Genomic DNA, 12,896 nt, shown 5'->3' with positions numbered 1-12,896 from the left:
CCCATCACAACCAGTCCAAATATACAATCAACTGCTCTTCATTAAATTGTTACAAGAAATATAGGAGGGGATGAATGCATCGTCCCATTCATCCAGCTAGTTGCTGATTTGCCACAGTTCTATTTTTTCTGCTCCATCCCGTTATCCCTTGTGTCCCCTAATATTCAGAGATCCATTGATTTGAATGACTGACCTTCAGGGTAGGGAATGCCCAAGATATACTACTCACCAAGTCAAGAAAATTTTCCGCAGTTCACTCTCTGATGACGTGCCCATTATTATGAGCCGGTAACCGGTAGTTATCAACTGGGAAATATCTTTGTCCAACCAGTCAAGTCCTGTCAGAATTTTGCAAAATTCAGTGAGGTTGCTTTATGTCCTTCCAAGCTCCCGAGCATGCAAGACTAGTCCATTCAATTCAAGGTCAAAGTCAAATTTATTGTCATATGTACAACTGTATATATACATAGACGCAATGAAAATTTTACTTGCGTCATACAAGCAACATCCTCAAGAAAAACACAAATTATGCACAATACAAAGTTTCTCGTATGGCAGCCCACATCTCTGGAAGCTATATGGTGAATCTTCTCTGCATTCTTTCATTGACCAAACTACACAATTCTCCATGTACAGACTCACCAAGACCCTATATACAGGCAACCCCCGTATGTAATGGCAGTTCAGAAGATAGAAATTCACCGCCATTTTTCCCCAAGCATTTCTGATGCATGTACAGACGATAATGGCTTTTCATTACAGAGAATCATGATAGTCGGATTTTGGGAAGTGTGCTCCTCTCCATAATGTGGGGACCACCAATAATCGTGACAATTGCAGTTAGGTGGAGACATGATTCTGATCGTCAGGAGTATTGTGATTCTCCAAATGGTATCTTGATCATCCTGGAAAATAATAGTAAAAGCAGAAGAAGGAGCCATTCCGAGTTAAACACTGAATAACTTCCTGATCGTCAGAAAGCATTGAAGAGCAGCAGGCAGCAGATTGCAGTCATAACATGAATTACTCTAAAGTACTTAGGGTGATTATAGGTCTGAGGGACTAGGAGTGACCTCCAACTAGAAAGGCAAAATGTAACCTAAAATATCAAGGGCACCAGTTAAATATTTCTCCAAAGCGAGTATGCAAAAACTTACCTTCAGTGACCACTTCATAAGGTACATCCTGTATCTAATAAAGTGGCCGTTGACTGTGTGTTCATGGACTTCTACTGCTGTAGCCCATTCACATCAAGGTTTGGTGTGCTGTACATTCAGAGATGCTCTTCTGCACACCATCGTTGTAACAAAGCTCAAAGCAAATTTATTATCAAAGGACGTGTATGTCACCATCTACAACCCTGAGATTAGTTTTCTTGCAGGCATACTCAATAAATCCAATAACCATAATAGAATCAATAGAAGACTGCACCCAACAGGACAAACAAACAAAGGGCAACAAATCTGCAAATATAAAAGATAATAATAATAATAAATAAGCAAGAAATATCTAGAACATGACATTAAGTGTCCTTGAAAGTGAGTCAATAGGTTGGGGGAACAGTTCAGTGATGGGGTGAGTGAAGTTATCCCACTGGTTCTAGAGGCTGATAGCTGAGGGGTAATAACTGTTCCTGAAGCTGGTGGTGTGAGCCCTGAGGCTCCTGTACCTCCTTCCTGGTGATAGCAGCGAGAGGAGAGCCTGGATGGTGGGGGTCCCTGACGATGGATGCTGCTTTCCTGCAACAGCACTCCATGTAGATGTGCAGAGTGGTGGAGAGGGCTTTACCCGTGATGGACTGGACTGTAACCACAAGGGCATACCAGGCCATGATGCAACCCATCAAAATTCTCTCCACCACACACCCATAGAAGTTTGTCAAAGTTTTAGATGTCTTGCTGAATATTCACAAACTTCTAAGCAATAGAGGCACTGCTGCATTATGGCATTTACATGCAGGACCCAGAACAGATCCTCTGAAATTATAAAACGAGGAATTTAAAGTTGCAGACCTTCTCCACACCTGATCATGCAGTGAGGACTGACTCATGGACTATGTTCCCCTTAAGCTGTGTGCGTGTGCGCGCACAATCGTTTTTCAACCAGAGCACAAAGGAAATTAATGTGCGCACAAAAGGTTAGTTACCTAAGATAATGTAGTAATTAATAAATATACTTATTGAAATGCTAAAGACAGGAGAGAGAAAAATAACTGAGTCACTTAAATATGTATGTTATTTTGTTGTTATTCTGTGCAGTTTTATGTCAAATATTTTTGTTAACCTACATAAACTGTGCCATGTGTGCATAAAGTGTGCACATACTTTTGTCACAGGAAAAAAAACTGCACAACTTAAAATTTTTGCGCACACTGACTTCTAAAAATGAGAGGGAACATTGCTCTTTCTTCCTGCAGAAGAAAATAAACATCTCCTTGGTCTTGCTGACATTAAGTGAGAGGTTGTTGTTGTGGCACCACTCAGCCAGACTTTCACTCTCCCTCCTCTATGCCGATTCGTCACCACCTTTGATTCTGCCAACAACAAATTTTAAATTCATTTGCAGTGTTGTCAGCAAATTTAAATATGGCATTGGAGCTGTGTTTAGCCTCACAGTCATAAGAAGAAAGTGAGCAGAGGGCTAAGCACTCAACTTTGTGGTGCACCTCTGCTGATGGAGATCATGGAGGAGATGCTTTTGCCAGTCACACACAGCCCAAGGCACATAACTGTAGAAGATATCAAGTAAGCATAAAGTCACACAAAAAAATATATGTACATGCACGCAATCCATCTTGTCATTTCACCGATTGAACACTGGAGGGCAGCACCGATGGGCGGGGCCAGCCCCCAACCCAGCATGGACGTCGTACTATACCGCCTCCAGCATCGCCTCACTTAGACTACTTCAATAGGCAAGCCTGTGTCTCAAGGCCTAGTCTTCACTACTTCAGAGGCCACACAGCACCCTCGACATCTGTCTCACCAATAGATAAGGGAAATGGACTTATGGCACTTTACATTATCAATGTCCAATAGGATCTTGTGATCACAAAAGAAATGTCCAAGACAATGGCTGGCAATTAGACTGCACACCGCCTTCACGCACCAACTCTTATTGGCTTCCTATAGCAGGCAGTACAGGCACCACAACAATTCCAGCTCCTCCGCCAATGAACAGCTTGCTGATGGGGTAGGTCTGCAGGACCTGAAGTTCATAATGTCCTGCATTGTTCTGCAATTGTAAAAAAGATTAAAAAAATACCTTTGGTTGGCCCCCGAGAGGTCACCACATCCAAATGCAGCACCATGGTTAGATGTTCTCGGTCAGGTGAACGAGAGTACGACAAAACCGCCACGTCCGAGCACCACAAAATGTTAACCATGAAACACCGACTCCCACTTTTTGCCTTCTCTGAATCAACAGTTCAGTCCATCCTGAGTGTGGAGAAGACTTTGGGTCTTAGCAATGCATCTGGCATGTTTGGAGTAAGCCATGCCTCTGTGAAACACAGAACATAGCAATTCCTCATTTCCCTGCAATACAGCAATCTTGCCTTCAGCTCCTCAATCTTGTTCTCCAGCAACTGGACATTTGCTAACAAGATGCTGGGTGTAAGGGAGTTTTATTCCTCTGCATCTCAGCCTGGCTTGCTGTTCTTCCCTCACTCTCTTCCAGCTATGCCAATGGGCATATGCCCACTTAAAAAAAATGTGCGGTTATTTGAGTTACTGTCACCTTCCTGTCAGCTTGAACCAGTCTGGCCATTCTCCTCTGACCTCTCTCATTAAGAAGGTATTTTTACCAAAAGAGCTGCCGCTCACTGGACGTCTTTTGTTTTTGGCACCATTCTCTGTAAAGTCGAGACAGTTGTGCATGAAAATCCCAGGAGATCAGGAGTTTCAGAGATACTCAAACCACTCCTTCTGGCACCATCAATCATTCCACAATCAAGGTCACTTAGATCACATTTCCTTCCCATTCAGATGTTTGGTCTCAACAACAACTGAACCTCTTGACCATGTTTGCATGTTTTTAAGCATTGAGTTGCTGCCAGATGATTGGCTGTTTAGACATTTGCATTAATGAACAGGTGTACTTAATATAAGTAGCCACTGAGTGTGTATTAATGTAGTATCTTCAGAAGGCAAATCTGAGGAGAGACGAACAAAATCTCAACAAAGGCATGGCTATTAAGAACATCTCAAAAGGAGTAAGAACAAGTCAGATGTGAAGAGGCCTGAGGAGGAAATCCCATTGCTTAAGGTCTAGGCAGCTGAAGGTGCATCTGTCAGTGGTAAAGTGACTAAATTCAGATATAGAGGAGGAGAGCAAGGCTCTTGTTAAAATGGAGGATGTGGAAAGGAGTTACGTATCATGTTTTGAGATGAAGAATACACATTGGTACGTATGTGCCTTATGATTCCACCAAAACAGGCTCATACCAGCCATTCACACTTATACTGATAATCATCATAAAAGATCGAGTTTATACCCAGCAGTGTTTGGTCATTCTTGGCAGGTAATAAACTCCTGAGCTTTTGTAAACGTAGCAGGGAGTTTCCTAAAATTGCAGAATGAAACTTAGAGAACCTACAGCACAATACAGGACCTTTGGCCCACAAAGCTGTGCTGACATGTTCCTACCTTACAAATTACTAGACTTACCTATAGCCCTCTATTTTTCTAAGTTCCATGTACCTATCCAAAAGTCTCTTAAAAGACCCTATCGTATCCGCCTCCACCACCATTGCCAGCAGCCCATTCCACGCACTCACCATTGCCAGCAGCCCATTCCACGCACTCACCACTCTCTGAGTAAAAAACTTACCCCTGACCTGACACTTCCTCTGTACCTACTCCTCAGCACCTTAAACATGTGCCCTCCTGTGGCAGCCATTTCAGCCCTGGGAAAAAGCGTCTGACTATCCACATGATCAATGTCTCTCATCATCTTGTACACCTCTATCAGGTCACCTCTCATCCTCCGTTGCTCCAAGGGAAAAAGGCCAAGTTCACTCAACCTGCTGTCATAAGGCATTCTTCCCAATCCAGGCAACATCCTTGTAAATCTCCTCTGCACCCTTTCTATGGTTTCCACATCCTTCCTGTAGTGAGGCGACCAGAACTGAGCACAGTACTCCAAGTGGGGTCTGACGAGGGTCCTATATAGCTGCAACATTACCTCTCGGCTCCAAAATTCAATTCCATGATTGATGAAGGCCAATACACCATACGCCTTCTTAACCATAGAGTCAACCTGTGCAGCTGCTTTGAGCGTCCTATGAACTTGGACCCCACGATCCCTCTGATCCTCCACACTGCCAAGAGTCCTACCATTAATACTATATTATGCCATCGTATTTGACCTACCAAAATGAACCACTTCACACTTAATCGGGTTGAACTCCGTCTGCCACTTTTCAGCCCAGTTTTGCATCCTATCAATGTCCCCTGTAACCTCTGACAGTCCTCCACACTGTCCACAACACCTCCAACCTTTATGTCATTTCAGAATTTCAGAAAATTCTGGTTGCATTGCAGGCAGGACATAAAAGTATAAAGAAGTTTTACTACACTAATAATTGCAATGAATACTGAAAACAGTGTGTGCAGTGGAGTGACCAGAGAGCTGAGAGAGATATCAGGATCCCTGGGAGCAATCAGAAGTGAAGTGTAGGGACCTCAGTATGCCCTGAGGGTCTGAGGGGGGGGCCAGTGACTCCCACAATTGGTTGAAAGATGAGTTTGTCAGGTGGGATTATTCAGCTCATTGCCACACAATGCACATAAATGTAAATCTTTCTTTAATAATCTGTTAAATATAATTATAAAATAACAAATACTGCAAACAGTAGTGAATAAAATGTTTGTCCTTTGCTGGACATTTCCTGTTAGGCATTCATTAAATGCTTAACAATCTTTACAAATCCTTGTGTATAACCTGCTTTCACTGTGTATTTGTTCAGAAAAATCTGAACTAATTTATCTAAAATTTTATCTATATAATTTAAAAGAAAGGTGGATGTGGAGACGATATTTCCTATGGTGGGGTTATCCAGAACTAGAGGGCACAGCCTCAAAATTCATGGGTAACCTTTTAGAACAGAGGGAAGGAGGAATTTTCAGGAAGGGTAAGACAAAGGAACACATACCAATCCTCATAGAGGAATCAGAAGTAAGAGAGTGAGCAGCTTCAAGTTCCTGGGTGTCAAGATCTCTGAGGACTGAACCTGGTCCCAACATATTGATGCTGTTATAAAGAAGGCAAGAGAGCAACTAAATTAGGAGTTCGAAAGGATTTGGTACATCAATAAATACATTTGAAAACATCTATAGTTGTACTGTAGAGAGCATTCTGACAGGCTGCATCTCTGCCTGGTATGGGGGTGGGGGGGGGGGCTACTGCACTGGACCGAAAGAAGCTGCAGAAGATTGTAAATCTAGTCAGCTCCATCTTGCGTACTAGCCCACAAAGTACCCAGGACATCTTTAGGGAGTGGTGTCTCAGAAAGGCAATATACCTAATTGATTTACTTCTTTATTTATTATTATTGTTTTTATTTTTTATTTTTTCTGCCAGATTATGTATTGCATTAAACTGCTGCTGCTAAGTTAACAAATTTCACGTCACATGCCGGTGATAATAAACCTGATTCTAATTTTTTTATCCAGAGAGTAGTAAATCTGTGCAATACTCTGTCACAGACTGCGGTGGAGGCCAAGTCCGTGCGTATACTTAAGCCTGAAATTGATCGTTTCCTGATTGGTCAGGGCATCAAAGGGTATGGCAAGAAGGCAGGTGTATGGGCCTGAGTGGGATCCGGGATCAGCCATAATAGAATGGCAGAGCAGACTCGATATCTGAGTGGTCTAATTCCGTTCCTATGTCTCATTAGATACCATCTATAAGGAGTTTATACGTTTTCCCTGTGACCTCATGGCTTCCATCTTGTGCTCCTGTTTCCTCACAGTCCAAAAACATACCGGTTTGTAGATTAATTAGTCATTGTAAATTATCCAATGATTAAGCTGGTGTTAAATAGATGGGTCGTTGGGACGGAAGGGCCTGTTCTATGCTGTATCTGTAAATAAAAATAAAATTTAAAACAATTCTTATGTTTTTATCCCTATTCACAATTATCATAAAATGCCAAGGGATTTGAGTCCATAATATAAGACCGTGACCAATGGTTTACTACATTTACAAGTGTTTATGTTTAAGCACTCTGACACAGTCCTTCGAACGTAATTTCACAGGGAGCCTAGTGGATTGTAGCTCACAGCCTGTTGGAGCATCAGGCTAGTCTCGTATACCTCCTAGTGGCAAGTTTAAATGTGGCATCATCAACCATCATCAGCAGACCTGACTTGTGCATAAGGAAAGGAGGCATCAGAATGTATTGTGGAGTTGAAAAAATACATATTCACAGAGGGTGCACAAGTTCAGTGCCCTCAGCGGTCACGTTCTGGAGTCTCAGTCCTGTTGCTCAAATTCTGAGCAAGGCCGAACTTTTTGCTGTAGTGACAAAAGCAGTCATGAAGGAATAGCTTCTACAGGAACTGCCCTGATTTAAGAATGTGTGTTTTCCAAGAGTAATTTATCCATCTTTCTCACAGCGGTGAAGGCAAATGAGAACAGAAAAGAATAGCAGAAGATGTGCCTCAAAAAATTGGCAATGAACACGCGCTACAAAGCCAAGAAAGCTGCCTGTCAGGAGAGGACAAAAAGATGGAGCCTCCGTTACTGATGTCAGGGAACACGTGCGGTTACTGTTTGCCCATTTAAAACAGGGCGAGCCAGCCAGCAGGTAAGGGCCACAGTGGTGCAGCTGGTGGGGCCACTGCTTTGCCAGAGACCAGGTTCGATCCCAATCTCCAGAGCTGTCTGTGGAGAGTTTGCAGCTCTCCTTATGACCACATGGATATCCCACCCCCCTCCCACGTCCCAAAGATGTGCTGCTTAGTGGGTTAAATGGCTACTGTAAATTGTCCCTAAAGTGGTAGAATCTGGAGGAAGTCGATGCGAAAAAGGGGAGAATAAAATTTGGGATTAATGTAGGGATTCATGGTAATGGGTTGTAGTTGGCATAGGTTCAGTGGTCCAAAGGTTGTAAAGTTGCCAGAGAAACACTGAAGCTCGTGGATACAGACAAGAGAAAATCTGCAGATGCTGGAAATCCAAGCAACACACACAAAATGCTGGAGGAACTTAGCAGGCCAGGCAGCATCTATGGAAAGACTGTACTTTTTTCCATAGATACTGCCTGGCCTGCTGAGTTACTCCAGCATTTTGTGTCTAGTGGATACAGAAGTATTTTATTCAACAAAATGAGACAGTCTTGGAGGAAGCAGCCTTTACAACCCAATATTACATGACATTTAATGTGCTAAAGATCAAAGGTAACACCAGGACAAACCTGTAGTTACCATGTATCTACAATACTTACTTTGAATTACACATACCTTTCACACACCTCCTTCGTCGCACCCACACTGACACCCAAAATGAATGTTAATCAGCATTGTCTGGTGTCTACAGCTGGTGTCCAGGAAATTATTGTCCAGGGCTGCATTTCAAATTTACTCTAAAGTCCACATTCATGTTCGAAGATTGGCTGCTGGTGAAGTTAATATTCTCAATATACCCCAACTCCAGACTATACCCAAAATAGGGCCTGTGCCTCTCTATAGCTCTAAAAGATAAATGTATCAGTTGAAAATAAGCAGGTCCTTCAATGTAAAAATAAGAAATTTAGAATAAGTAATTTATATATTTCCTTGCATCAAAATCCTCTTTGAAAAGAAAGTCGGAAACATAGAAAATCTACGGCACAATACAGGCCCTTCAGCCCACAAAGCTGTGCCGAATATGTCCTTACCTGAGAAATTACCTAAGGTTATCCATAGCCCTCTATTTTTCTGAGCTCCATATACCTGCCCAAAACTTCAGGTCAAACATTTTGGGTAATTCAAATAATTGCTAGGTATGCCATGTATGCTACCAGCTTAATTATTTTGATAAATTTAAATTCATGTATCAATTCCAGAGAATCAGAATCAGGTTTATTATCACCGGCACGTGACGTGAAATTTGTTAACTTAGCAGCAGCAGTTCAATGCAATACATAATCTATCAGAGAGAGAAATGCTAATAATAATAAATAAACAAGTAAATCAATTACGTATATTGAATAGATTTTTTTAATATGCAAAAACAGAAACACTATATTAAAAAAAAGTGAGGTAGTGTCCAAAGCTTCAAAGTCCTTTTAGGAATCATATGGCAGAGAGGAAGAAGCTGTTCCTGAATCGCTGAATGTGTGCCTTCAGGCTTCTGTACCTCCTACCTGATGGTAACAGTGAGAAACAAGTCAGCAAGACGAAGGAATTGTTTTTTGACTTCAGAAGGAGTAGCAGACTGCAGGACCCCATCTACATCGGTGGTGCGCAGGTAGAACAGGTCAAAAGCTTTAAGTTCCTCAGGGTGAATATCATAAATGAACTGACTTGGTCTGACCAAGCAGAGTCCACTGCCAAGAAGACCCACCAACGCCTTTACTTCCTGAGAAAGCTGAAGAAATTTGGCCTGTCCCCTAAAACTCTCACTAATTTTTATAGGTGCACCATAGAAAGCATTCTTCTAGGGTGCATCACAACCTAGTATGGAAGTTGTCCTGTCCAATACCAGAAGCAGCTGCAGAAGATCATGAACATAGCCCAGCACATCACACAAACCAATCTTCCATCCTTGGACTCACTTTACACCGCATGCTGTCAAAGTAGTGCTGCCAGGATAATCAAGGACACGACCCACCCAGTCAACACACATTTTTGTCCCTCTTCCCTCCAGGAGAAGGTTCAGGAGCTTGAAGATTCGTACAGCCAGATTTGGGAACAGCTTCTTTCCAACTGTGATAAGACTGCTGAACAGATCCTGACCTGGATCTGGGCTGTACCTTTCAAATATCCGGACCTGACTTGCACTACCTTACTTTCCCTTTTCTATTTTTGAATTATGATTTATAATTTAAATTTTTATTATATTTACTTTGATTTGTACTTCAGGGAGCGCGAAGCGCAGAATCAAATATCGCTGTGATGATTGTACGCTCTAGTATCAATTGTTTGGTGACAATAAGAGTAAAGTAAAGTAAAAAAAAAAGGGCATGCACTGGGTGCTGGAGGTCCTTAATAATGGACACTGCCTTTCTGAGACACCGCTTCCTGAAGATGTTCTGGCTACTTTGTAGGCTAGTGCCCAAGATGGAGCTGACTAGATTTACAACCTTCTGCAGCTTCTTTTGGTCCTGTGCAGTAGCCCCTCCATACCAGACAGTGATGCAGTCTGTCAGAATGCTCTCCATGCTACAACTGTAGAAGGCTTTGAGTGTATTTGTTGACATGCCAAATCTCTTCGAACTCCTAATGAAGTGTAGATACTGTCTTGCCTTCTTTATGACTATATCAATATGTTGGGACCAGGTTAGATCCTCAGAGATCTTGATGGCAGGAACTTGAAACTGCTCACTCTCTTCACTTCTGATCCCTCTATGAGGATTGGTATGTGTTCCTTCATCTTACCCTTCCTGAAGTCCGCAATCAGCTCTTTCGTCTTACTGATGTTGAGTGCCAGGTTGTTGCTGCAGCACCACTCCACTAGTTGGCATATCTCACTCCTGTACGCCCTCTTGTTACCACCTGAGATTCCACCAACAATGGTTGTATCATCAGCAAATTTATAGATAGTATTTGAGCTATGCCTAGCCACACAGTCACGTGTATACAGAGAGTAGAGCACACACCCCTGAGGTGCACCAGTGTTGATCATGTTCATGTTAGTCGGCCATAACTTTCTACACTTGCTTACTGATGACTTCTTTACTAACTGTGGACCTATATCCCTGATCTATTCCTCTGCTAAGTGCTTTCCCAATGAAAGATGGCAAAGTCCTGATCAGGGCCTTTCTTGATGTAACCATCATTATGTTGTCAGGCCACAATAAGCATTACCACAAAAACAGATGAGGAAACTTTGACAGCTACAGAAGCCATACATCTCTCTGGCACCAACTTTCAAAAATATTGAATACCTCTGAGGTCCAGAAGCAGGCAACAATTATTAAAACTATAAACACAAGAGATTCTATAGATACTGGAAATTCATTGCAACACGCACCAAATGCTGGAGGAACTCAGCAGGCCAGACAGTACGTGGAGGAAAAGAGACAGCCAGCATTTTGGGCCGAGAACCTTCATCAGGACTGAAAAGGAAGGTGGAAGAAGCCAAAGTAAGAAGGTGCGGGGAGGGGAAGGAGTACGAGCTGGCTTGTGATAGTGAGACCAGGTGGGTGGGAGATAAAGTGAGAAGATGGAAGGTGATAGGTAGAAGAGGAGAAAGGCTGAAAAAGGAGGAATCTGATTGGAGAGGACAGTGGACCATGGGAGAAAGTGAAGGAGAAGGGGGACCAGAGGAAGGTGACGACAAAATAAAAGGGTGAGAGACGAATAGAAAAAGAAAGAAAGAGGAAAGTGAGAAAAATTGCCAGAAATTATTAAAACAAAATTAATTTACACTTTTAAAATGATCACTTTTAGTTTAAAACATTAAAGCAAATTAATAATTCAAGAAGTTATAAATAGTGCTTGACACTTTATTTGTAATGAATTACTATTCTTCTGCATTGTAATAAATAGACTCGCCAGCCCTGGCACAGGTTCAGTGGACGGATTCTTTGATGTAATATCCCGAGTTTCCTGCTCCACCACTGGAATCGAGTACTGGAGGACAAGTAACAAATTGCCTGCAATCATCAGTCAGCAAATTTGCATTTCTGCAAGAACCCTGAATTTTCTGGCACCCAGCATGAGTAAGTCTCTACAGCTCATAATATGGAAAAGCCAGCATCTCTAATGAAACTTTTACTTTGCTACAAAATAATGCAAAGTGTACATCAGCACTCAGGGAAGTAATTTGATTTTTTATCCTCTGATTCACAGGATATCCATTTCCCCTGTTTACATCAACGTAAGTAGCAACAGATTCCAAAATAGCAAGATCTCACGAAACACTATCCAAGACAAATTAATTTATCATTCATCTCACTGTCATTTGTGAGACCTTGCTCTACAGATTTACCACCCCCTGTCTGAAGTAATTTCTCCACATCTCTGTGCTAAATGGATCCTGACGTTGTGCCCTCTTGTCCTAGACTCCCCTACCATGGGAAATAACTATGCCATATCTAAGCTACTCAGGCCTTTTAACATTCGAAAAGTTTCTATGAGATCCACCCTCATTCTCCTGAACTCCAGGGAATACACCCCAAGAGCTGCCAGAGGTTCTTCATACAGTAACCCTTTCATTCCTGGAATCAGTCTTGTGAATCTTCTCTGAACCCTCTCTAATATCAGTACATCCCTTTTAAAATAAGGAGCCCAAAACTGCACACAATACTCCAAGTGTGGTCTCACAAGTGCCTTATAGAGCCTCAAAATCACATCTCTCCTCTTATATTCTATACCTCTAGAAATGAATGCTAACATTGCATTCACCTTCTTCACCGCTGACTCAACCTGGAGGTTAACCTTTAGGGTATCCTGCACAAGGACTCACAAGTCCCTTTGCATCTCTGCATTTTGAATTCTCTCCCCATCTAAATAATAATCTGTCCATTTATTTCCTCAACCAAAGTGCATGACCATACACTTTCCAACATTGTATTTTTACCTTTGCCTAGTCCAACTTACACGTGATTCCACTGCAACATGCACCAAATGCTGGAGGAACTCAGCAGGCCAGGTAGTCTGAGATGAGCACTAAATGCTGGATTAGTAGCTGATTCTTTGATTTAACTTTAGAAGAGTATAATTTCTGGGAGCTTGCTGTGCATAAT

The 12,896-nt window shown here is 42.1% G+C and overlaps 1 long non-coding RNA gene across 1 annotated transcript in view; it reads left to right on the top strand.

Moving 5' to 3' along the window:
• Positions 1-12,896, top strand: part of LOC140729977 (uncharacterized) — a 50,482-nt gene that overhangs the window by 1,021 nt on the left and 36,565 nt on the right. Inside the window, exons 2-3 of the long non-coding RNA XR_012099450.1 lie at positions 11,698-11,870; positions 12,001-12,028. This is a non-coding gene — a long non-coding RNA (uncharacterized lncRNA). The remainder of the gene's footprint in view (positions 1-11,697; positions 11,871-12,000; positions 12,029-12,896) is intronic.

The sequence above is a fragment of the Hemitrygon akajei genome, chromosome 7, assembly GCF_048418815.1.
Source record: "Hemitrygon akajei chromosome 7, sHemAka1.3, whole genome shotgun sequence".
In the NCBI taxonomy this organism is placed as follows: domain Eukaryota; kingdom Metazoa; phylum Chordata; class Chondrichthyes; order Myliobatiformes; family Dasyatidae; genus Hemitrygon; species Hemitrygon akajei.
The sequence above is the reverse complement of the archived record's forward strand: the minus strand, read 5'-3'. Positions and strand labels throughout refer to the sequence as shown.